Here is a 23706-nt window from a genome sequence, read left to right as displayed (position 1 = left end):
AAGTAGGCCTAATGTTAAAGTAACACAACATCCATCTATGCAACAAATCAACTTCAAAAGAAATTGACACACTAACACTACTTTTTTTTTTATACTTTGTTGGCCAAGCTCAACATGTTTGATTTAAGTACAACAAAAGCTATCAGCACAACATTAAATCTAGCATGTGACGGGTCAAGATCCCAACCAAAGGAAACCCTGGTCTCATTGATGGTGATTTCACATGAAAGAAAACATCTACACGTTTGTTAGTTCTCAATAAGAGCTTCTCTAGAAGTCTGACAGAAGTCAATCTGGTTAGTAATGAGTGAAGCTGGTCAATCTGTTTGTGGAGTTGTTGAATCAGATCTTGAGAGGTTTAATGTATTGTTTTATTTGAGTTGATTTCCTCTAAGGCTGTGGTTAAAGTCAGCTGTAGTTCTTGTGTTTCTCTTTCCATTGATGATTCAGCAGGTGTTGATCATTAATGATCAATCATCACATAATGATCTCATTAACTCCAACACTGTGTCAATGCTACTTGAACACTCTGTAGTGTGGAAACACATGAACACTGAGCAGTGCTTGTTTAACACTGGGAATAATTACATAAACCTTACCTGTTTCATTCACGTATCACTGATGCATATGAATCACATTAAGTTTATTAATATGTTTATATTAAAACTATGTAATCCAAATACATGGAAAATTAGCATTTAATTGAATTACATAAAGTTTATTTTTAGACCGAATTATTTTTTTGAGTGTGTATGTGCGTGTGTGTGTGTGACGTAAGCAGCGCGCGCCCGCTTGAATGAATGAAACCTAGAGTGAATGCAGAGGACGGTAACTCGAGAACGTCTCTCTACTTTTTAAACTGTAGTAAGTTAGTTTAAAGTTAACGTCTGAGATCGTACAATAAGGTCGAAATTGAGCGTGTCCCTCATTTTCTGTAATGCCTTATTTATAGTTGAATTAATGTCATTGCGTGTTCCAGTGCCATTCAATTGCTATATCTCAGTCACCGTTAGCTGAACGGAACTAAACTGCAGTAATTAAAAGGGAAAATAAATCGACGAATAAAGGATAGTTTGAGCGTGTCCCTCAATCTATTTTTAAAGGCCTTATTATTCATAGTTTAATTGTCAATGCGTGTTCCATTGTCAAAGCAACTATGTAATTTGACTCCCCTGGTTAAACATTAGAAATAATGCTTGCCTGTTTGTGTCTGTTCACTAAGTGAAACAGTGCGATTTAAACGGGAGTGTTTTAAATCTTGATCAAGTAAAGTTTAACTCTAAACAACAGCGAATAAAAGCTGTTGTGTCTACGTGCTTAGAGAAACTGGCACGGAGATTTATGATCCGCCGAGATCATTTATTATTTTGTTTCCTCATTTGCAGCGCCAAGCTGCCACTTAAATAAAGTTTAAATCCAACTCTGAACGAACTAAGAGTTTAAAGCGCCACATCGCAAAACCAACTAGAAGTGGTCTTGTTATGTGTACAGTGTTGAAATGCGCTGCCATTTCATGTAACATGCTTAACTGAACTTGCAATGTAATGCTTCATGTGCTTAGCTCACTATAGTTTGTTTTGGTTGCCGTAGCTACGATGGTGACTCGGAAGTCTTAACCTACTTCCGGAGCAACTCTGAACTGCGCGCGCAGCACATTGACGTCATACTATAAACAAACTCTACTGTGTTGCTATTGCTAAGCTAACGAAACTGTTGCTTTTACATTGAAGTCTATGCTAAAGATTAGCCTCAAAGGTTAGCAGTTAGCATTAACATCCAGTGGTTGAATAAAGTGTGTGTGGGCAAAGCTAAAGTGATTTAACCCTTTAAACCTCTGAACTAATACACCTGTTGGTCTATTTTTCTGTCCTATTTCTCAATTTTCTAACTTTACCACTTTATATGCATTTTACTAGAAAGGGGAATATTACTTCACAATTATTAATTGTGACAAATTCAAATTTAATTCAAACATTAAATTTATTTGGACTCATTTTAATTTCCTCATCTGGTCATTTCATATGATCATTATTTCTAGTATTCTCTCTTTTAGGTCAATCATTTTAGGTACTAATAAGCCTTGAACTTTGAAAGTTAAGGGTAACTTATTTTACCTAATTGATTTGTTACCCCTATCAACAGATTCTATTCAGAATCACACTTACTCATTTCTTTAATTGCGTTTTTACCCCTATTGCTTCCTTTCTTTCTTGGTTATACAATTAACCTCCATTTTTATTTTATTTTATTTGTTTAGTTATTTTGTGTTTTTCCTCCTGCACTTAATTTCATTTTGATCATTTCTGCCATTTATTACTTTTAATTTCATTCTACTTTACCTTTCTCCTTTACCTCCTTATCCTAGCTTGGGAACGACACACCTGAGCTTTAATAGGAGACATTGTTATCCCTCGCTACGAGTTCAAATAAATTAGAAAGACAACTCTCTTTCACTCAAATTTTATCGGTGTTTCATTAGTTGTGCAGCAACTATAAACAACACGCTACTCGTAGTCGGGTATAACAGCCACGCAGCCTGTGAGTGGACCCGATCCACTCAATTTACTGAGTCTCCTTCCCTTCCCTTCTACCCAAGTCTCTCCTGCTTTCTTCTTTCTTTACTCCTCACATTTGCAGGGACCTGTAAGAACCATCAATCGATTCTAAGTGAATGAAATGCAAAATCTTGTCAAAGAACAGTAATCATCCTTATGAATTTGATTGTAATCAAACCCTCCTTCGTTCTTCCTAACCTCCCTGAATTTGAAAACGCATTCCAAATTTTTGCATCTCATCCCATACTGAGATCAATTTTTAGAGTTAAGTGTTGAACACCAGTCGCTTTCGAAGCCTCCTTGGTAAGCGGTCCAACTGTAAGGTGTTCGGTGTCAATCCTGTCAGACTAAGAAAAGAGATACCGGCATTATTATTATATTCTCACGTCTCGAACAGAGATATAATAATATTGTTTACCTTTTTACAAATCCAAGTAAAATTCCTCCCATTGGAAAAGGGAATTGTTTTATTTCACTGACTTGTTTTCATCTTTTTCTCTTTTTTTCCTCTTCCTCATTAGAGTGACGAAGTCTTCACATCACTAGTCTACCTAGACACCCTGAGACCAACACTATCATCACCACACTTCGTTAGGGGTTCACAATCACTGACACAACACTTAGTTGTCCCACCACACATAGGCTTCTACTTCACACAGATCTGTGTCAGTCTCCCTTCTCCTCAGCGTGCCAACATGCCACAGACTGCAGACCCCCTTGCCCATGGGGAAGATGTGAACACTTGGCTGAGAGGCATGACGGACAGCCTCACCCCCAAGACCTTTGAACTGTTATTATTCTTAATGAGAAGGTTCCTGACACAAGATTCAAGCCAGAACAACAACCACGAGGAGCTAGTCAAAATCACTAGCTCCCTAAGCGATGCCTTCACAACACAGCTGAAACTGAGCGACAAGCACATCACCCATCTTCAAGAGGAGCTGTCACGTGCTCAACGCCGCATAGACAAGCTGGAAGTGAAAGTTCAAGATCAACTCAAAGCACCCAACGAGAGGGAGCAGGAAACAACGGAACAAGTTAAAAAGCTTCAAGCAGCCCTGGCAACAGCTCAACTTGACCAGCAACAAGCAAAGGCTGCCCAGAGAGACCTGGTAAATAGACTCCAGTATGCCGAACAGCTACTAGATAAAGCCAAGAACGACATCAGCGACAAGAATGCTGAAATCAGTGCCTTAGAAAACCACCTTGAAAGGTACAGCACTGACATAGACAATCTGACCCAATATCTACATGATGTCAACGATGAGCTCTACATGGTCAGAAAAGAACTCAAAGATGCTTGTGAGCTGAAACAAGAGCCAAGAAGAGCGAAGCATCTCTCAGCCTCACCACTGCTGAGCAGAGCTAAGTCTCACATCCAAGAACTGGCATCCAATGAAAGAAGCGAAGGGCCACCACCCGAAACCTCACTGGCCTTCGCCACACAGCTCTTTCCTGTCACCGAAAGCAGAGACCCCATCCAAGCAGACCCTGGAACTGCACATGGGTTGACCATCAAAGACCTCAACAAGCTGTCTAAAAGCATCAGCCAGTTTGACCCGAACTCCAAAGAGGGCCACGACATCCAGGCCCACCTGCAAGATATTAATTTTCATTTAGAAATGAGACCTCATGTGACTGACAGAGACAGGTTGTACCTCCTAAGAGCAACGTCAAGTGTCGAGGTACGAAACTTCATAGATCGACAACTCAGTCACACAAAGTCAAACTACCAGCTACTTTGTGAGGTCCTGATCAAAGAGTTTACAGACCCTGAGTCTGAATATGGACTGTTAACTGCCTTGGAGACCAAACAAGGTCGACAAGAGACGCCACGAGCCTACTATAACCGGCTCCGAAAAGCCTACCTCGGTGCACACAACAAACCTGAACTTGAAGAAGAGGTGAGCTTCAAAAGCCTTTTCCTGAAAAATCTGCACCCTGGAGTCAGTCGTCATCTCGGTGTCATGGCCTGTCCGCGCTCCATGACCATCCAACAGTTGCGCGATCTAACACAGAAGGCCTACACCAAGCAAAAGTTGACCTCAAAGAAAGGTGACAAAACCTCCACACTCTTGAACTCTGTAACCGAAGACTCAAGCCTTGCACTGGACGACATCCAGTGGCATCACAACACCCGAGTCTTCCATCAAGAGCAAAGAGAACGTGAGCCCCATGTCCACAACAGCTATCAGCCCAACCGCTGGGAAAAGCCATGGGACCAGCCACACTTCTCAAGAAACCCAAAAGAAAGGATCAGCTGGAAACCTAACTGGACGTGCAAAGCCAAACGACCGGCTTGTCCAACAACAACTAGAGTGGGTAAGCAAAGACAGAACCCACATCAGCACCACTTAGACATCCACAGTGCTAAGTCTACACAAGAACAAGACTGTTCACCCTCAGAAGAAGAACAAGTCATGAAACAACTGAAAGAGTTCCTTGAAAACCAGCTAGACAAGAATGACTAGAAACAGAAGTCATGCTCGCTGTGACCAGCGACAGAACGGAAGGCCGACGATCACCTGGTACACCACCGCATCAGAGATGACAAGCACCTGTTCAACAACCACCCAGAACAAACAAGTCTCTCACGGCCAACCGCTGATGAAAACTCTGAGGTACCAAAGAACATCACCTCAGTCACCCATCACTTCCAAAGAAACTGTCAAATGAACTTCAACTCCATGAACCACATTCATGTCTGTGCAACAGCAACCACTAAAGCACAGAAGGTCAGAAAGTCTGCCACAACCAGAAGGCATCACAAGTGAAATGCAACATAGGAGACAAAGTTTTGCACCCCAGCTTCACACAGCCATGCCAAACTACCTCCGACTGTCTGCTAAAGAACTTCCTGCCTTGCTGGACTGACCCCCATCTGAACACACCCTCATCCAAGCCAAGGATGCAGAGAGCATCTTCACCGACCTACAAGAAAAGGGGGAGCCAAAACAGACTGAAACAGATCTGACCATACATACACTACACAATTAACATTCACAACCCAGAAGGTAACCACACCTACTGATAACACATTTGACAAACTTATTCTTTCCACGAGTAGAATATTCAAATCTCAGCTTAACATAGTTTTACATCCACCAGGAAGGAACATGCAACTATCCTCACCCCAGGTAGAACACCTGACACTATGTTAAGGTACATGACACATCAGCTGCACCTGCCATCCTAGCTCAATAGTACTCGCAACCCTGACTAGGAAAACCCGCAGCTAATTTTCTTTGTTTTGTTTTTTTTTTTCCTCTTGCCTATTGCTTTCCTTCCCCTCTTGCTTTAGCAGGTGAAACCCCTAGCCACCCTACAAGGGTCAAAGGTCTGATATTAAGATTGACTTGCCACACCTAATATCCGCAAACCATTCTAAACTGAATGGGAGCCAGAGAGCTCCATGCAAGATAGGTCAAATCATTTTACCACAGATGTCACCAGAACGTCTCTAAATTTAAAACCTTAAATAAACAAAAATTTAATCACAAAATCTGATCAAAGCATCATTATACGAGAACAAATTTGAACAACAATTTCTATGTGAATCCGACCATTTTCCAGGTACTACATGTACCCGAATAACGTAATGCCATGCACCGGTACAGTAACTGTCCTGGAAGTGTTGTCTTGTTGTTTGCTGTGTTTCTGCCTGCTTCTTCTGCCTTTGTTTCTTCAGCGCTCGTCGATGTCTTCTGCCAACAACACATCACCGATCGAAAAGGGGATATGTAGGATTTCAGCGCGAATCAGACAATTTAAGAGAGTCGATTAGAAGTAAAACACTTCCACAGCTTACACTCCACGCATTCTACAAGAGGCCCCCCCCTCATAAATCTGACGTTTCATAGCCTGGCGCCAGAACCCAGCCTGAAGCCGACCTAACTAACCAAGAACTTGCAAAATTAACACAAAGACACTTCTTCATAATCAAATCCTTCGGATAAGGAGATTGTCAAATTTGGAGCAAGTAACCAAGATTAATGGTCAAAGAGATGCACATTTTGAACATCACATGATTAAAGTCATTAGCGATATGGTTGGTTTTCCCCCACACACAGGACACAACGGAAATTCCTTCCCTAAACTTTTGACCTCCCAGCTTAGAGAACAGACCCTCACAGAAGGGCACAGAAAACTGCCTATATGCATATATACATATGCACCCAAAATTATGCTTAAAGGACTCATGAGCAACTCATCATTTCTCTGCATAATTTCCTATTCATATATGTAACCCATACATTTGCCTATTATGTTTTAATCACTCATTGTGTATGTCCCTTTTGATAACTCTTGAATAGTTTAATGGTTTATATTGATGTTTGATATGTCTGAGTTGGAAATCGCATTCTCAAAATGTTCCTGTAATTCAATTCTTTGCGAAATGTATTATAGTCTTGTTATAGAAATCATGTCCAAATTTATCTCTGCAAAGAGCGGGAATTTGGGATCACGGGACTAATAAGATAACATTGTGATTTGTGGTTTGGAAGGTGAAACCAGCAGCCCACCGGAGTTCAGCCAATGTTCTAATTGGTCAAGACATCATTTTGGGAGGTGTCCAAAGGCTGAGTTTAAAACTCAAGGACACCCTCAAATCTCTGCTCTTATCTCTTTACTATAAGCTCTCTTACGTCCCTCACGCCGCGTCTTGACGCTGCCTGGCCTGTGTGCCAGACGCTCCTCTAAAGGAAACATGAGGAGACTATTCCACTGCTGTCTTTTACTTTAACACTTTTTATTTCTTTCCGTTGAGAGTTTCGTGTCTAGTTAAGTTTGTGCAAGCCGCGACCGACTTAAACGTCTTCGTTGACCCGAACTTTATCAGCGCACGCGCAACTCTCATATCCAGCCAACGCCCAAGCACACAAAGGACCACAGAACCAACCAATCAGCAACCTCGGGAAAGCCCCCTTTCTGAAGCGACGCAACTAAAGGAATTCCCAAAGGCAACACGCAAGTAACCTCCAGAATCGTACTGAACTGGTGCATTTTGATATAAAGTTTAATAACCTCTTTGAGAGACTCAATACGAGGGTTAATTAAGTGATTGATGGTTGTTCAGGTCTAAGCAAATGCACATTGCTATAACTTGGGACTTCATATTTTCATTCCTTTAAACTCATTCCTCACTTTCTCTTTCTGCAACCTGTGTGAATGCGTGTGTTTATGTTAGTTTAGTTTGTATGTGTTAGGTTTATCCATTAAAATCATATTTTTATTAGAAAAGATAAGTATCTTGTGTTTTGTGCTTACAAGTTACTGCCTTAAACTGCAGATTTTGCTACTGTGCTAATATATAGTGTTTTCACTATATCCTGGATAGTAATACCCATCGCAGAGTTTCTGTTACGGTTTGTGAATGAATCGCAGGTCGACTCTTGACCAGCCGTAAAACAGCGATTCTGTAGAAATTCCCTATTGAATCATATTCGATTTCCCTTTGAGCTAAATTATAAATTATTATGTAATTAATCCCTATTACAATCTTACACTTTCTTCGTCAACACTACAAAGGCCTTCTGCCAAGCCGAGTTAAAAGAACGGTGGATCGTAATCAAGTTTCTGTAGTGTAGTGGTCATCACGTTCGCCTAACACGCGAAAGGTCCTCGGTTCGAAACCGAGCAGAAACAGTGTTTCTCTTTCGTGGGTAAACATGAACTGTTTGCAAAGTCAGGGGAGGGATTTAGTTATCTTTTCCTTTATTCGTTTTACAGCAAGCGATCACCAGGAGATTGCTGGCTGTGTACTTTTTGCAAGTTTCCATAGTGTAGTGGTTATCGCGTTCGCCTTACACGCGAAAGGTCCCCAGTTCGAAACTGGGTGGAAACAGCTACTGGCTTTTTCCAAATTTGCTTAAGCCAGGCTCTGCTGCATTCTTAGTCAACACTACAAAGGCCTCTTCTGCCAAGTAGTGTTAAAAGAAGAGAGGCTCCCCGTCAGGTTTCTGTAGTGGTCCTCACGTTCGCTTTACACGCGAAAGGTCCTCTGTTTCAAACTGAGCGGAAACAGCTTTTTGCCTTGGACGTAAAACATTAATTGTTTGCATCGTCAGACGAGTGATTTAGTAATCTTTTCCTTTATAGGTTTTTCAACAAGCGATCACCACGAGATTGCTGGCTGTCTTCTCTGCACAAGTTTCTGTAGTGTAATGGTTATCACATTCACCTCACATACGAAAGGTCCCCAGTTTAAAACTGTGCTGAAACAGCTGTTGGCTTTTTCCAAAATTGTTTAAGTGGGGATCTACTGCTTTCTTCGTAAACAATACAATTGCCTTCTGCCAAGTGGATTTACCGAGCAGAGACAGTGTTTCTCTTTTGTGGGAAAACATGAAATGTTTGCAAAGTCAGGTGAGGTGTTTAATTATCTTTTCCTTAGTTCGCTCTTCTACAAGCGATCACCAGGAGATTGCTGGCAGTCATCTCTGCACGGGATTCCATAGTGTAGTGGTTGTCACGTTCGCCTCATGCGAAAGGTCCCCAGTTCGAAACTGGGTGGCAACAGCTGGTGGCTTTTTCCAAAATTGCTTAAGTAGGGATCTGTTGCTTTCTTCGTCAACACTACAAAGGCCTTCTGCCAAGCCGAGTTAAAAGAACGGTGGATCCTAATCAAGTTTCTGTAGTGTAGTGGTCATCACGTTCGCCTAACACGCGAAAGGTCCTCGGTTCGAAACCGAGCAGAAACAGTGTTTCTCTTTTGTGGGTAAACATGAACTGTTTGCAAAGTCAGGGGAGGGATTTAGTTATCTTTTCCTTTATTCGTTTTACAGCAAGCGATCACCAGGAGATTGCTGGCTGTGTACTTTTTGCAAGTTTCCATAGTGTAGTGGTTATCACGTTCGCCTCACACGCGAAAGGTCCCCAGTTCGAAACTGGGTGGAAACAGCTACTGGCTTTTTCCAAAATTACTTAAACCAGGCTCTGCTGCATTCTTAGTCAACACTACAAAGGCCTCTTCTGCCAAGTAGTGTTAAAAGAAGAGAGGCTCCCCGTCAGGTTTCTGTAGTGGTCATCACATTCGCTTTACACGCGAAAGGTCCTCGGTTCCAAACTGAGCGGAAACAGCTTTTTGCCTTGGACGTAAAACATTAATTGTTTGCATCGTCAGACGAGAGATTTAGTAATCTTTTCCTTTATAGGTTTTTCAGCAAGCGATCACCACGAGATTGCTGGCTGTCTTCTCTGCACAAGTTTCTGTAGTGTAATGGTTATCACGTTCACCTCACACACAAAAGGTCCCCAGTTTGAAACTGTTTTGAAACAGCTGTTGGCTTTTTCCAAAATTGTTTAAGTGGGGATCTACTGCTTTCTTCGTAAACAATACAATTGCCTTCTGCCAAGTGGATTTACCGAGCAGAGACAGTGTTTCTCTTTTGTGGGAAAACATGAAATGTTTGCAAAGTCAGGTGAGGTGTTTAATTATCTTTTCCTTAGTTCGCTCTTCCACAAGCGATCACCAGGAGATTGCTGGCAGTCCTTTCTGCGAAGGATTCCATAGTGTAGTGGTTGTCACGTTTGCCGCATGCGAAAGGTCCCCAGTTCGAAACTTGGTGGTAACAGCTGGTGGCTTTTTCCAAAATTGCTTAAGTAGGGATCTGTTGCTTTCTTCGTCAACACTACAAAGGCCTTCTGCCAAGCCGAGTTAAAAGAACGGTGGATCGTAATCAAGTTTCTGTAGTGTAGTGGTCATCACGTTCGCCTAACACGCGAAAGGTCCTCGGTTCGAAACCGAGCAGAAACAGTGTTTCTCTTTCGTGGGTAAACATGAACTGTTTGCAAAGTCAGGGGAGGGATTTAGTTATCTTTTCCTTTATTCGTTTTACAGCAAGCGATCACCAGGAGATTGCTGGCTGTGCACTTTTTGCAAGTTTCCATAGTGTAGTGGTTATCGCGTTCGCCTTACACGCGAAAAGTCCCCAGTTCGAAACTGGGTGGAAACAGCTACTGGCTTTTTCCAAATTTGCTTAAGCCAGGCTCTGCTGTATTCTTAGTCAACACTACAAAGGCCTCTTCTGCCAAGTAGTGTTAAAAGAAGAGAGGCTCCCCGTCAGGTTTCTGTAGTGGTCCTCACGTTCGCTTTACACGCGAAAGGTCCTCTGTTTCAAACTGAGCGGAAACAGCTTTTTGCCTTGGACGTAAAACATTAATTGTTTGCATCGTCAGACGAGTGATTTAGTAATCTTTTCCTTTATAGGTTTTTCAACAAGCGATCACCACGAGATTGCTGGCTGTCTTCTCTGCACAAGTTTCTGTAGTGTAATGGTTATCACATTCACCTCACATACGAAAGGTCCCCAGTTTAAAACTGTGCTGAAACAGCTGTTGGCTTTTTCCAAAATTGTTTAAGTGGGGATCTACTGCTTTCTTCGTAAACAATACAATTGCCTTCTGCCAAGTGGATTTACCGAGCAGAGACAGTGTTTCTCTTTTGTGGGAAAACATGAAATGTTTGCAAAGTCAGGTGAGGTGTTTAATTATCTTTTCCTTAGTTCGCTCTTCTACAAGCGATCACCAGGAGATTGCTGGCAGTCATCTCTGCACGGGATTCCATAGTGTACTGGTTGTCACGTTCGCCTCATGCGAAAGGTCCCCAGTTCGAAACTGGGTGGCAACAGCTGGTGGCTTTTTCCAAAATTGCTTAAGTAGGGATCTGTTGCTTTCTTCGTCAACACTACAAAGGCCTTCTGCCAAGCCGAGTTAAAAGAACGGTGGATCCTAATCAAGTTTCTGTAGTGTAGTGGTCATCACGTTCGCCTAACACGCGAAAGGTCCTCGGTTCGAAACCGAGCAGAAACAGTGTTTCTCTTTTGTGGGTAAACATGAACTGTTTGCAAAGTCAGGGGAGGGATTTAGTTATCTTTTCCTTTATTCGTTTTACAGCAAGCGATCACCAGGAGATTGCCGGCTGTGTACTTTTTGCAAGTTTCCATAGTGTAGTGGTTATCACGTTCGCCTCACACGCGAAAGGTCCCCAGTTCGAAACTGGGTGGAAACAGCTACTGGCTTTTTCCAAAATTACTTAAACCAGGCTCTGCTGCATTCTTAGTCAACACTACAAAGGCCTCTTCTGCCAAGTAGTGTTAAAAGAAGAGAGGCTCCCCGTCAGGTTTCTGTAGTGGTCATCACATTCGCTTTACACGCGAAAGGTCCTCGGTTCCAAACTGAGCGGAAGCAGCTTTTTGCCTTGGACGTAAAACATTAATTGTTTGCATCGTCAGACGAGAGATTTAGTAATCTTTTCCTTTATAGGTTTTTCAGCAAGCGATCACCACGAGATTGCTGGCTGTCTTCTCTGCACAAGTTTCTGTAGTGTAATGGTTATCACGTTCACCTCACACACAAAAGGTCCCCAGTTTGAAACTGTTTTGAAACAGCTGTTGGCTTTTTCCAAAATTGTTTAAGTGGGGATCTACTGCTTTCTTCGTAAACAATACAATTGCCTTCTGCCAAGTGGATTTACCGAGCAGAGACAGTGTTTCTCTTTTGTGGGAAAACATGAAATGTTTGCAAAGTCAGGTGAGGTGTTTAATTATCTTTTCCTTAGTTCGCTCTTCTACAAGCGATCACCAGGAGATTGCTGGCAGTCATCTCTGCACGGGATTCCATAGTGTAGTGGTTGTCACGTTCGCCTCATGCGAAAGGTCCCCAGTTCGAAACTGGGTGGCAACAGCTGGTGGCTTTTTCCAAAATTGCTTAAGTAGGGATCTGTTGCTTTCTTCGTCAACACTACAAAGGCCTTCTGCCAAGCCGAGTTAAAAGAACGGTGGATCCTAATCAAGTTTCTGTAGTGTAGTGGTCATCACGTTCGCCTAACACGCGAAAGGTCCTCGGTTCGAAACCGAGCAGAAACAGAGCTTCTCTTTTGTGGGTAAACATGAACTGTTTGCAAAGTCAGGGGAGGGATTTAGTTATCTTTTCCTTTATTCGTTTTACAGCAAGCGATCACCAGGAGATTGCTGGCTGTGTACTTTTTGCAAGTTTCCATAGTGTAGTGGTTATCACGTTCGCCTTACACGCGAAAGGTCCCCAGTTCGAAACTGGGTGGAAACAGCTACTGGCTTTTTCCAAAATTACTTAAACCAGGCTCTGCTGCATTCTTAGTCAACACTACAAAGGCCTCTTCTGCCAAGTAGTGTTAAAAGAAGAGAGGCTCCCCGTCAGGTTTCTGTAGTGGTCATCACATTCGCTTTACACGCGAAAGGTCCTCGGTTCCAAACTGAGCGGAAACAGCTTTTTGCCTTGGACGTAAAACATTAATTGTTTGCATCGTCAGACGAGAGATTTAGTAATCTTTTCCTTTATAGGTTTTTCAACAAGCGATCACCACGAGATTGCTGGCTGTCTTCTCTGCATAAGTTTCTGTAGTGTAATGGTTATCACGTTCACCTCACACACAAAAGGTCCCCAGTTTGAAAGTGTTTTGAAACAGCTGTTGGCTTTTTCCAAAATTGTTTAAGTAGGGATCTACTGCTTTCTTCGTAAACACTACAAATGCCTTCTGCCAAGTGGATTTACCGAGCAGAAACAGAGTTTCTCTTTTGTGGGAAAACATGAAATGTTTGCAAAGTCAGGTGAGGTGTTTAATTATCTTTTCCTTAGTTCGCTCTTCCACAAGCGATCACCAGGAGATTGCTGGCAGTCCTTTCTGCGAAGGATTCCATAGTGTAGTGGTTGTCACGTTTGCCGCATGCGAAAGGTCCCCAGTTCGAAACTTGGTGGTAACAGCTGGTGGCTTTTTCCAAAATTGCTTAAGTAGGGATCTGTTGCTTTCTTCGTCAACACTACAAAGGCCTTCTGCCAAGCCGAGTTAAAAGAACGGTGGATCGTAATCAAGTTTCTGTAGTGTAGTGGTCATCACGTTCGCCTAACACGCGAAAGGTCCTCGGTTCGAAACCGAGCAGAAACAGTGTTTCTCTTTCGTGGGTAAACATGAACTGTTTGCAAAGTCAGGGGAGGGATTTAGTTATCTTTTCCTTTATTCGTTTTACAGCAAGCGATCACCAGGAGATTGCTGGCTGTGTACTTTTTGCAAGTTTCCATAGTGTAGTGGTTATCGCGTTCGCCTTACACGCGAAAGGTCCCCAGTTCGAAACTGGGTGGAAACAGCTACTGGCTTTTTCCAAATTTGCTTAAGCCAGGCTCTGCTGCATTCTTAGTCAACACTACAAAGGCCTCTTCTGCCAAGTAGTGTTAAAAGAAGAGAGGCTCCCCGTCAGGTTTCTGTAGTGGTCCTCACGTTCGCTTTACACGCGAAAGGTCCTCTGTTTCAAACTGAGCGGAAACAGCTTTTTGCCTTGGACGTAAAACATTAATTGTTTGCATCGTCAGACGAGTGATTTAGTAATCTTTTCCTTTATAGGTTTTTCAACAAGCGATCACCACGAGATTGCTGGCTGTCTTCTCTGCACAAGTTTCTGTAGTGTAATGGTTATCACATTCACCTCACATACGAAAGGTCCCCAGTTTAAAACTGTGCTGAAACAGCTGTTGGCTTTTTCCAAAATTGTTTAAGTGGGGATCTACTGCTTTCTTCGTAAACAATACAATTGCCTTCTGCCAAGTGGATTTACCGAGCAGAGACAGTGTTTCTCTTTTGTGGGAAAACATGAAATGTTTGCAAAGTCAGGTGAGGTGTTTAATTATCTTTTCCTTAGTTCGCTCTTCTACAAGCGATCACCAGGAGATTGCTGGCAGTCATCTCTGCACGGGATTCCATAGTGTAGTGGTTGTCACGTTCGCCTCATGCGAAAGGTCCCCAGTTCGAAACTGGGTGGCAACAGCTGGTGGCTTTTTCCAAAATTGCTTAAGTAGGGATCTGTTGCTTTCTTCGTCAACACTACAAAGGCCTTCTGCCAAGCCGAGTTAAAAGAACGGTGGATCCTAATCAAGATTCTGTAGTGTAGTGGTCATCACGTTCGCCTAACACGCGAAAGGTCCTCGGTTCGAAACCGAGCAGAAACAGTGTTTCTCTTTTGTGGGTAAACATGAACTGTTTGCAAAGTCAGGGGAGGGATTTAGTTATCTTTTCCTTTATTCGTTTTACAGCAAGCGATCACCAGGAGATTGCTGGCTGTGTACTTTTTGCAAGTTTCCATAGTGTAGTGGTTATCACGTTCGCCTCACACGCGAAAGGTCCCCAGTTCGAAACTGGGTGGAAACAGCTACTGGCTTTTTCCAAAATTACTTAAACCAGGCTCTGCTGCATTCTTAGTCAACACTACAAAGGCCTCTTCTGCCAAGTAGTGTTAAAAGAAGAGAGGCTCCCCGTCAGGTTTCTGTAGTGGTCATCACATTCGCTTTACACGCGAAAGGTCCTCGGTTCCAAACTGAGCGGAAACAGCTTTTTGCCTTGGACGTAAAACATTAATTGTTTGCATCGTCAGACGAGAGATTTAGTAATCTTTTCCTTTATAGGTTTTTCAGCAAGCGATCACCACGAGATTGCTGGCTGTCTTCTCTGCACAAGTTTCTGTAGTGTAATGGTTATCACGTTCACCTCACACACAAAAGGTCCCCAGTTTGAAACTGTTTTGAAACAGCTGTTGGCTTTTTCCAAAATTGTTTAAGTGGGGATCTACTGCTTTCTTCGTAAACAATACAATTGCCTTCTGCCAAGTGGATTTACCGAGCAGAGACAGTGTTTCTCTTTTGTGGGAAAACATGAAATGTTTGCAAAGTCAGGTGAGGTGTTTAATTATCTTTTCCTTAGTTCGCTCTTCCACAAGCGATCACCAGGAGATTGCTGGCAGTCCTTTCTGCGAAGGATTCCATAGTGTAGTGGTTGTCACGTTTGCCGCATGCGAAAGGTCCCCAGTTCGAAACTTGGTGGTAACAGCTGGTGGCTTTTTCCAAAATTGCTTAAGTAGGGATCTGTTGCTTTCTTCGTCAACACTACAAAGGCCTTCTGCCAAGCCGAGTTAAAAGAACGGTGGATCGTAATCAAGTTTCTGTAGTGTAGTGGTCATCACGTTCGCCTAACACGCGAAAGGTCCTCGGTTCGAAACCGAGCAGAAACAGTGTTTCTCTTTCGTGGGTAAACATGAACTGTTTGCAAAGTCAGGGGAGGGATTTAGTTATCTTTTCCTTTATTCGTTTTACAGCAAGCGATCACCAGGAGATTGCTGGCTGTGCACTTTTTGCAAGTTTCCATAGTGTAGTGGTTATCGCGTTCGCCTTACACGCGAAAGGTCCCCAGTTCGAAACTGGGTGGAAACAGCTACTGGCTTTTTCCAAATTTGCTTAAGCCAGGCTCTGCTGTATTCTTAGTCAACACTACAAAGGCCTCTTCTGCCAAGTAGTGTTAAAAGAAGAGAGGCTCCCCGTCAGGTTTCTGTAGTGGTCCTCACGTTCGCTTTACACGCGAAAGGTCCTCTGTTTCAAACTGAGCGGAAACAGCTTTTTGCCTTGGACGTAAAACATTAATTGTTTGCATCGTCAGACGAGTGATTTAGTAATCTTTTCCTTTATAGGTTTTTCAACAAGCGATCACCACGAGATTGCTGGCTGTCTTCTCTGCACAAGTTTCTGTAGTGTAATGGTTATCACATTCACCTCACATACGAAAGGTCCCCAGTTTAAAACTGTGCTGAAACAGCTGTTGGCTTTTTCCAAAATTGTTTAAGTGGGGATCTACTGCTTTCTTCGTAAACAATACAATTGCCTTCTGCCAAGTGGATTTACCGAGCAGAAACAGAGTTTCTCTTTTGTGGGAAAACATGAAATGTTTGCAAAGTCAGGTGAGGTGTTTAATTATCTTTTCCTTAGTTCGCTCTTCCACAAGCGATCACCAGGAGATTGCTGGCAGTCCTTTCTGCGAAGGATTCCATAGTGTAGTGGTTGTCACGTTTGCCGCATGCGAAAGGTCCCCAGTTCGAAACTTGGTGGTAACAGCTGGTGGCTTTTTCCAAAATTGCTTAAGTAGGGATCTGTTGCTTTCTTCGTCAACACTACAAAGGCCTTCTGCCAAGCCGAGTTAAAAGAACGGTGGATCGTAATCAAGTTTCTGTAGTGTAGTGGTCATCACGTTCGCCTAACACGCGAAAGGTCCTCGGTTCGAAACCGAGCAGAAACAGTGTTTCTCTTTCGTGGGTAAACATGAACTGTTTGCAAAGTCAGGGGAGGGATTTAGTTATCTTTTCCTTTATTCGTTTTACAGCAAGCGATCACCAGGAGATTGCTGGCTGTGCACTTTTTGCAAGTTTCCATAGTGTAGTGGTTATCGCGTTCGCCTTACACGCGAAAGGTCCCCAGTTCGAAACTGGGTGGAAACAGCTACTGGCTTTTTCCAAATTTGCTTAAGCCAGGCTCTGCTGTATTCTTAGTCAACACTACAAAGGCCTCTTCTGCCAAGTAGTGTTAAAAGAAGAGAGGCTCCCCGTCAGGTTTCTGTAGTGGTCCTCACGTTCGCTTTACACGCGAAAGGTCCTCTGTTTCAAACTGAGCGGAAACAGCTTTTTGCCTTGGACGTAAAACATTAATTGTTTGCATCGTCAGACGAGTGATTTAGTAATCTTTTCCTTTATAGGTTTTTCAACAAGCGATCACCACGAGATTGCTGGCTGTCTTCTCTGCACAAGTTTCTGTAGTGTAATGGTTATCACATTCACCTCACATACGAAAGGTCCCCAGTTTAAAACTGTGCTGAAACAGCTGTTGGCTTTTTCCAAAATTGTTTAAGTGGGGATCTACTGCTTTCTTCGTAAACAATACAATTGCCTTCTGCCAAGTGGATTTACCGAGCAGAGACAGTGTTTCTCTTTTGTGGGAAAACATGAAATGTTTGCAAAGTCAGGTGAGGTGTTTAATTATCTTTTCCTTAGTTCGCTCTTCTACAAGCGATCACCAGGAGATTGCTGGCAGTCATCTCTGCACGGGATTCCATAGTGTACTGGTTGTCACGTTCGCCTCATGCGAAAGGTCCCCAGTTCGAAACTGGGTGGCAACAGCTGGTGGCTTTTTCCAAAATTGCTTAAGTAGGGATCTGTTGCTTTCTTCGTCAACACTACAAAGGCCTTCTGCCAAGCCGAGTTAAAAGAACGGTGGATCCTAATCAAGTTTCTGTAGTGTAGTGGTCATCACGTTCGCCTAACACGCGAAAGGTCCTCGGTTCGAAACCGAGCAGAAACAGTGTTTCTCTTTTGTGGGTAAACATGAACTGTTTGCAAAGTCAGGGGAGGGATTTAGTTATCTTTTCCTTTATTCGTTTTACAGCAAGCGATCACCAGGAGATTGCCGGCTGTGTACTTTTTGCAAGTTTCCATAGTGTAGTGGTTATCACGTTCGCCTCACACGCGAAAGGTCCCCAGTTCGAAACTGGGTGGAAACAGCTACTGGCTTTTTCCAAAATTACTTAAACCAGGCTCTGCTGCATTCTTAGTCAACACTACAAAGGCCTCTTCTGCCAAGTAGTGTTAAAAGAAGAGAGGCTCCCCGTCAGGTTTCTGTAGTGGTCATCACATTCGCTTTACACGCGAAAGGTCCTCGGTTCCAAACTGAGCGGAAACAGCTTTTTGCCTTGGACGTAAAACATTAATTGTTTGCATCGTCAGACGAGAGATTTAGTAATCTTTTCCTTTATAGGTTTTTCAGCAAGCGATCACCACGAGATTGCTGGCTGTCTTCTCTGCACAAGTTTCTGTAGTGTAATGGTTATCACGTTCACCTCACACACAAAAGGTCCCCAGTTTGAAACTGTTTTGAAACAGCTGTTGGCTTTTTCCAAAATTGTTTAAGTGGGGATCTACTGCTTTCTTCGTAAACAATACAATTGCCTTCTGCCAAGTGGATTTACCGAGCAGAGACAGTGTTTCTCTTTTGTGGGAAAACATGAAATGTTTGCAAAGTCAGGTGAGGTGTTTAATTATCTTTTCCTTAGTTCGCTCTTCTACAAGCGATCACCAGGAGATTGCTGGCAGTCATCTCTGCACGGGATTCAATAGTGTAGTGGTTGTCACGTTCGCCTCATGCGAAAGGTCCCCAGTTCGAAACTGGGTGGCAACAGCTGGTGGCTTTTTCCAAAATTGCTTAAGTAGGGATCTGTTGCTTTCTTCGTCAACACTACAAAGGCCTTCTGCCAAGCCGAGTTAAAAGAACGGTGGATCCTAATCAAGTTTCTGTAGTGTAGTGGTCATCACGTTCGCCTAACACGCGAAAGGTCCTCGGTTCGAAACCGAGCAGAAACAGAGCTTCTCTTTTGTGGGTAAACATGAACTGTTTGCAAAGTCAGGGGAGGGATTTAGTTATCTTTTCCTTTATTCGTTTTACAGCAAGCGATCACCAGGAGATTGCTGGCTGTGTACTTTTTGCAAGTTTCCATAGTGTAGTGGTTATCACGTTCGCCTTACACGCGAAAGGTCCCCAGTTCGAAACTGGGTGGAAACAGCTACTGGCTTTTTCCAAAATTACTTAAACCAGGCTCTGCTGCATTCTTAGTCAACACTACAAAGGCCTCTTCTGCCAAGTAGTGTTAAAAGAAGAGAGGCTCCCCGTCAGGTTTCTGTAGTGGTCATCACATTCGCTTTACACGCGAAAGGTCCTCGGTTCCAAACTGAGCGGAAACAGCTTTTTGCCTTGGACGTAAAACATTAATTGTTTGCATCGTCAGACGAGAGATTTAGTAATCTTTTCCTTTATAGGTTTTTCAACAAGCGATCACCACGAGATTGCTGGCTGTCTTCTCTGCATAAGTTTCTGTAGTGTAATGGTTATCACGTTCACCTCACACACAAAAGGTCCCCAGTTTGAAAGTGTTTTGAAACAGCTGTTGGCTTTTTCCAAAATTGTTTAAGTAGGGATCTACTGCTTTCTTCGTAAACACTACAAATGCCTTCTGCCAAGTGGATTTACCGAGCAGAAACAGAGTTTCTCTTTTGTGGGAAAACATGAAATGTTTGCAAAGTCAGGTGAGGTGTTTAATTATCTTTTCCTTAGTTCGCTCTTCCACAAGCGATCACCAGGAGATTGCTGGCAGTCCTTTCTGCGAAGGATTCCATAGTGTAGTGGTTGTCACGTTTGCCGCATGCGAAAGGTCCCCAGTTCGAAACTTGGTGGTAACAGCTGGTGGCTTTTTCCAAAATTGCTTAAGTAGGGATCTGTTGCTTTCTTCGTCAACACTACAAAGGCCTTCTGCCAAGCCGAGTTAAAAGAACGGTGGATCGTAATCAAGTTTCTGTAGTGTAGTGGTCATCACGTTCGCCTAACACGCGAAAGGTCCTCGGTTCGAAACCGAGCAGAAACAGTGTTTCTCTTTCGTGGGTAAACATGAACTGTTTGCAAAGTCAGGGGAGGGATTTAGTTATCTTTTCCTTTATTCGTTTTACAGCAAGCGATCACCAGGAGATTGCTGGCTGTGTACTTTTTGCAAGTTTCCATAGTGTAGTGGTTATCGCGTTCGCCTTACACGCGAAAGGTCCCCAGTTCGAAACTGGGTGGAAACAGCTACTGGCTTTTTCCAAATTTGCTTAAGCCAGGCTCTGCTGCATTCTTAGTCAACACTACAAAGGCCTCTTCTGCCAAGTAGTGTTAAAAGAAGAGAGGCTCCCCGTCAGGTTTCTGTAGTGGTCCTCACGTTCGCTTTACACGCGAAAGGTCCTCTGTTTCAAACTGAGCGGAAACAGCTTTTTGCCTTGGACGTAAAACATTAATTGTTTGCATCGTCAGACGAGTGATTTAGTAATCTTTTCCTTTATAGGTTTTTCAACAAGCGATCACCACGAGATTGCTGGCTGTCTTCTCTGCACAAGTTTCTGTAGTGTAATGGTTATCACATTCACCTCACATACGAAAGGTCCCCAGTTTAAAACTGTGCTGAAACAGCTGTTGGCTTTTTCCAAAATTGTTTAAGTGGGGATCTACTGCTTTCTTCGTAAACAATACAATTGCCTTCTGCCAAGTGGATTTACCGAGCAGAGACAGTGTTTCTCTTTTGTGGGAAAACATGAAATGTTTGCAAAGTCAGGTGAGGTGTTTAATTATCTTTTCCTTAGTTCGCTCTTCTACAAGCGATCACCAGGAGATTGCTGGCAGTCATCTCTGCACGGGATTCCATAGTGTAGTGGTTGTCACGTTCGCCTCATGCGAAAGGTCCCCAGTTCGAAACTGGGTGGCAACAGCTGGTGGCTTTTTCCAAAATTGCTTAAGTAGGGATCTGTTGCTTTCTTCGTCAACACTACAAAGGCCTTCTGCCAAGCCGAGTTAAAAGAACGGTGGATCCTAATCAAGTTTCTGTAGTGTAGTGGTCATCACGTTCGCCTAACACGCGAAAGGTCCTCGGTTCGAAACCGAGCAGAAACAGTGTTTCTCTTTTGTGGGTAAACATGAACTGTTTGCAAAGTCAGGGGAGGGATTTAGTTATCTTTTCCTTTATTCGTTTTACAGCAAGCGATCACCAGGAGATTGCTGGCTGTGTACTTTTTGCAAGTTTCCATAGTGTAGTGGTTATCACGTTCGCCTCACACGCGAAAGGTCCCCAGTTCGAAACTGGGTGGAAACAGCTATTGGCTTTTTCCAAAATTACTTAAACCAGGCTCTGCTGCATTCTTAGTCAACACTACAAAGGCCTCTTCTGCCAAGTAGTGTTAAAAGAAGAGAGGCTCCCCGTCAGGTTTCTGTAGTGGTCATCACATTCGCTTTACACGCGAAAGGTCCTCGGTTCCAAACTGAGCGGAAACAGCTTTTTGCCTTGGACGTAAAACATTAATTGTTTGCATCGTCAGACGAGAGATTTAGTAATCTTTTCCTTTATAGGTTTTTCAGCAAGCGATCACCACGAGATTGCTGGCTGTCTTCTCTGCACAAGTTTCTGTAGTGTAATGGTTATCACGTTCACCTCACACACAAAAGGTCCCCAGTTTGAAACTGTTTTGAAACAGCTGTTGGCTTTTTCCAAAATTGTTTAAGTGGGGATCTACTGCTTTCTTCGTAAACAATACAATTGCCTTCTGCCAAGTGGATTTACCGAGCAGAGACAGTGTTTCTCTTTTGTGGGAAAACATGAAATGTTTGCAAAGTCAGGTGAGGTGTTTAATTATCTTTTCCTTAGTTCGCTCTTCCACAAGCGATCACCAGGAGATTGCTGGCAGTCCTTTCTGCGAAGGATTCCATAGTGTAGTGGTTGTCACGTTTGCCGCATGCGAAAGGTCCCCAGTTCGAAACTTGGTGGTAACAGCTGGTGGCTTTTTCCAAAATTGCTTAAGTAGGGATCTGTTGCTTTCTTCGTCAACACTACAAAGGCCTTCTGCCAAGCCGAGTTAAAAGAACGGTGGATCGTAATCAAGTTTCTGTAGTGTAGTGGTCATCACGTTCGCCTAACACGCGAAAGGTCCTCGGTTCGAAACCGAGCAGAAACAGTGTTTCTCTTTCGTGGGTAAACATGAACTGTTTGCAAAGTCAGGGGAGGGATTTAGTTATCTTTTCCTTTATTCGTTTTACAGCAAGCGATCACCAGGAGATTGCTGGCTGTGCACTTTTTGCAAGTTTCCATAGTGTAGTGGTTATCGCGTTCGCCTTACACGCGAAAGGTCCCCAGTTCGAAACTGGGTGGAAACAGCTACTGGCTTTTTCCAAATTTGCTTAAGCCAGGCTCTGCTGTATTCTTAGTCAACACTACAAAGGCCTCTTCTGCCAAGTAGTGTTAAAAGAAGAGAGGCTCCCCGTCAGGTTTCTGTAGTGGTCCTCACGTTCGCTTTACACGCGAAAGGTCCTCTGTTTCAAACTGAGCGGAAACAGCTTTTTGCCTTGGACGTAAAACATTAATTGTTTGCATCGTCAGACGAGTGATTTAGTAATCTTTTCCTTTATAGGTTTTTCAACAAGCGATCACCACGAGATTGCTGGCTGTCTTCTCTGCACAAGTTTCTGTAGTGTAATGGTTATCACATTCACCTCACATACGAAAGGTCCCCAGTTTAAAACTGTGCTGAAACAGCTGTTGGCTTTTTCCAAAATTGTTTAAGTGGGGATCTACTGCTTTCTTCGTAAACAATACAATTGCCTTCTGCCAAGTGGATTTACCGAGCAGAGACAGTGTTTCTCTTTTGTGGGAAAACATGAAATGTTTGCAAAGTCAGGTGAGGTGTTTAATTATCTTTTCCTTAGTTCGCTCTTCTACAAGCGATCACCAGGAGATTGCTGGCAGTCATCTCTGCACGGGATTCCATAGTGTACTGGTTGTCACGTTCGCCTCATGCGAAAGGTCCCCAGTTCGAAACTGGGTGGCAACAGCTGGTGGCTTTTTCCAAAATTGCTTAAGTAGGGATCTGTTGCTTTCTTCGTCAACACTACAAAGGCCTTCTGCCAAGCCGAGTTAAAAGAACGGTGGATCCTAATCAAGTTTCTGTAGTGTAGTGGTCATCACGTTCGCCTAACACGCGAAAGGTCCTCGGTTCGAAACCGAGCAGAAACAGTGTTTCTCTTTTGTGGGTAAACATGAACTGTTTGCAAAGTCAGGGGAGGGATTTAGTTATCTTTTTCTTTATTCGTTTTACAGCAAGCGATCACCAGGAGATTGCCGGCTGTGTACTTTTTGCAAGTTTCCATAGTGTAGTGGTTATCACGTTCGCCTCACACGCGAAAGGTCCCCAGTTCGAAACTGGGTGGAAACAGCTACTGGCTTTTTCCAAAATTACTTAAACCAGGCTCTGCTGCATTCTTAGTCAACACTACAAAGGCCTCTTCTGCCAAGTAGTGTTAAAAGAAGAGAGGCTCCCCGTCAGGTTTCTGTAGTGGTCATCACATTCGCTTTACACGCGAAAGGTCCTCGGTTCCAAACTGAGCGGAAGCAGCTTTTTGCCTTGGACGTAAAACATTAATTGTTTGCATCGTCAGACGAGAGATTTAGTAATCTTTTCCTTTATAGGTTTTTCAGCAAGCGATCACCACGAGATTGCTGGCTGTCTTCTCTGCACAAGTTTCTGTAGTGTAATGGTTATCACGTTCACCTCACACACAAAAGGTCCCCAGTTTGAAACTGTTTTGAAACAGCTGTTGGCTTTTTCCAAAATTGTTTAAGTGGGGATCTACTGCTTTCTTCGTAAACAATACAATTGCCTTCTGCCAAGTGGATTTACCGAGCAGAGACAGTGTTTCTCTTTTGTGGGAAAACATGAAATGTTTGCAAAGTCAGGTGAGGTGTTTAATT

At 43.2% G+C, this 23706-nt stretch overlaps 29 non-coding genes across 29 annotated transcripts; all 29 read left to right on the top strand.

Moving 5' to 3' along the window:
- The first annotated feature begins 8128 nt into the window (after positions 1–8128).
- trnav-aac (transfer RNA valine (anticodon AAC)) lies at positions 8129–8201 on the top strand. Its single transcript has one exon. It is a non-coding gene; the product is annotated as a tRNA-Val (tRNA).
- Positions 8202–8327: 126 nt separating this feature from the next.
- trnav-uac (transfer RNA valine (anticodon UAC)) lies at positions 8328–8400 on the top strand. The gene has a single exon. It is a non-coding gene; the product is annotated as a tRNA-Val (tRNA).
- Positions 8401–9183: 783 nt separating this feature from the next.
- trnav-aac (transfer RNA valine (anticodon AAC)) lies at positions 9184–9256 on the top strand. Its single transcript has one exon. It is a non-coding gene; the product is annotated as a tRNA-Val (tRNA).
- Positions 9257–9382: 126 nt separating this feature from the next.
- Positions 9383–9455, top strand: trnav-cac (transfer RNA valine (anticodon CAC)). Its single transcript has one exon. It is a non-coding gene; the product is annotated as a tRNA-Val (tRNA).
- Positions 9456–10238: 783 nt separating this feature from the next.
- On the top strand, positions 10239–10311 carry trnav-aac (transfer RNA valine (anticodon AAC)). Its single transcript has one exon. It is a non-coding gene; the product is annotated as a tRNA-Val (tRNA).
- Positions 10312–10437: 126 nt separating this feature from the next.
- Positions 10438–10510, top strand: trnav-uac (transfer RNA valine (anticodon UAC)). Its single transcript has one exon. It is a non-coding gene; the product is annotated as a tRNA-Val (tRNA).
- A 783-nt stretch (positions 10511–11293) lies between these two features.
- On the top strand, positions 11294–11366 carry trnav-aac (transfer RNA valine (anticodon AAC)). The gene has a single exon. It is a non-coding gene; the product is annotated as a tRNA-Val (tRNA).
- Positions 11367–11492: 126 nt separating this feature from the next.
- trnav-cac (transfer RNA valine (anticodon CAC)) lies at positions 11493–11565 on the top strand. The gene has a single exon. It is a non-coding gene; the product is annotated as a tRNA-Val (tRNA).
- A 783-nt stretch (positions 11566–12348) lies between these two features.
- On the top strand, positions 12349–12421 carry trnav-aac (transfer RNA valine (anticodon AAC)). Its single transcript has one exon. It is a non-coding gene; the product is annotated as a tRNA-Val (tRNA).
- Positions 12422–12547: 126 nt separating this feature from the next.
- On the top strand, positions 12548–12620 carry trnav-uac (transfer RNA valine (anticodon UAC)). The gene has a single exon. It is a non-coding gene; the product is annotated as a tRNA-Val (tRNA).
- A 783-nt stretch (positions 12621–13403) lies between these two features.
- Positions 13404–13476, top strand: trnav-aac (transfer RNA valine (anticodon AAC)). Its single transcript has one exon. It is a non-coding gene; the product is annotated as a tRNA-Val (tRNA).
- A 126-nt stretch (positions 13477–13602) lies between these two features.
- Positions 13603–13675, top strand: trnav-uac (transfer RNA valine (anticodon UAC)). Its single transcript has one exon. It is a non-coding gene; the product is annotated as a tRNA-Val (tRNA).
- Positions 13676–14657: 982 nt separating this feature from the next.
- On the top strand, positions 14658–14730 carry trnav-cac (transfer RNA valine (anticodon CAC)). Its single transcript has one exon. It is a non-coding gene; the product is annotated as a tRNA-Val (tRNA).
- A 783-nt stretch (positions 14731–15513) lies between these two features.
- On the top strand, positions 15514–15586 carry trnav-aac (transfer RNA valine (anticodon AAC)). Its single transcript has one exon. It is a non-coding gene; the product is annotated as a tRNA-Val (tRNA).
- A 126-nt stretch (positions 15587–15712) lies between these two features.
- On the top strand, positions 15713–15785 carry trnav-uac (transfer RNA valine (anticodon UAC)). The gene has a single exon. It is a non-coding gene; the product is annotated as a tRNA-Val (tRNA).
- Positions 15786–16568: 783 nt separating this feature from the next.
- trnav-aac (transfer RNA valine (anticodon AAC)) lies at positions 16569–16641 on the top strand. Its single transcript has one exon. It is a non-coding gene; the product is annotated as a tRNA-Val (tRNA).
- A 126-nt stretch (positions 16642–16767) lies between these two features.
- Positions 16768–16840, top strand: trnav-uac (transfer RNA valine (anticodon UAC)). Its single transcript has one exon. It is a non-coding gene; the product is annotated as a tRNA-Val (tRNA).
- Positions 16841–17623: 783 nt separating this feature from the next.
- Positions 17624–17696, top strand: trnav-aac (transfer RNA valine (anticodon AAC)). Its single transcript has one exon. It is a non-coding gene; the product is annotated as a tRNA-Val (tRNA).
- A 126-nt stretch (positions 17697–17822) lies between these two features.
- On the top strand, positions 17823–17895 carry trnav-cac (transfer RNA valine (anticodon CAC)). The gene has a single exon. It is a non-coding gene; the product is annotated as a tRNA-Val (tRNA).
- A 783-nt stretch (positions 17896–18678) lies between these two features.
- On the top strand, positions 18679–18751 carry trnav-aac (transfer RNA valine (anticodon AAC)). The gene has a single exon. It is a non-coding gene; the product is annotated as a tRNA-Val (tRNA).
- Positions 18752–18877: 126 nt separating this feature from the next.
- On the top strand, positions 18878–18950 carry trnav-uac (transfer RNA valine (anticodon UAC)). The gene has a single exon. It is a non-coding gene; the product is annotated as a tRNA-Val (tRNA).
- Positions 18951–19733: 783 nt separating this feature from the next.
- trnav-aac (transfer RNA valine (anticodon AAC)) lies at positions 19734–19806 on the top strand. The gene has a single exon. It is a non-coding gene; the product is annotated as a tRNA-Val (tRNA).
- A 126-nt stretch (positions 19807–19932) lies between these two features.
- On the top strand, positions 19933–20005 carry trnav-uac (transfer RNA valine (anticodon UAC)). The gene has a single exon. It is a non-coding gene; the product is annotated as a tRNA-Val (tRNA).
- Positions 20006–20788: 783 nt separating this feature from the next.
- trnav-aac (transfer RNA valine (anticodon AAC)) lies at positions 20789–20861 on the top strand. The gene has a single exon. It is a non-coding gene; the product is annotated as a tRNA-Val (tRNA).
- A 126-nt stretch (positions 20862–20987) lies between these two features.
- trnav-cac (transfer RNA valine (anticodon CAC)) lies at positions 20988–21060 on the top strand. The gene has a single exon. It is a non-coding gene; the product is annotated as a tRNA-Val (tRNA).
- A 783-nt stretch (positions 21061–21843) lies between these two features.
- Positions 21844–21916, top strand: trnav-aac (transfer RNA valine (anticodon AAC)). The gene has a single exon. It is a non-coding gene; the product is annotated as a tRNA-Val (tRNA).
- A 126-nt stretch (positions 21917–22042) lies between these two features.
- On the top strand, positions 22043–22115 carry trnav-uac (transfer RNA valine (anticodon UAC)). Its single transcript has one exon. It is a non-coding gene; the product is annotated as a tRNA-Val (tRNA).
- A 783-nt stretch (positions 22116–22898) lies between these two features.
- trnav-aac (transfer RNA valine (anticodon AAC)) lies at positions 22899–22971 on the top strand. Its single transcript has one exon. It is a non-coding gene; the product is annotated as a tRNA-Val (tRNA).
- A 126-nt stretch (positions 22972–23097) lies between these two features.
- trnav-cac (transfer RNA valine (anticodon CAC)) lies at positions 23098–23170 on the top strand. The gene has a single exon. It is a non-coding gene; the product is annotated as a tRNA-Val (tRNA).
- The last annotated feature ends 536 nt before the right edge of the window (positions 23171–23706 follow it).

The sequence above is a fragment of the Garra rufa genome, chromosome 1, assembly GCF_049309525.1.
Source record: "Garra rufa chromosome 1, GarRuf1.0, whole genome shotgun sequence".
Lineage (NCBI taxonomy): Eukaryota > Metazoa > Chordata > Actinopteri > Cypriniformes > Cyprinidae > Garra > Garra rufa.
The sequence above is the reverse complement of the archived record's forward strand: the minus strand, read 5'-3'. Positions and strand labels throughout refer to the sequence as shown.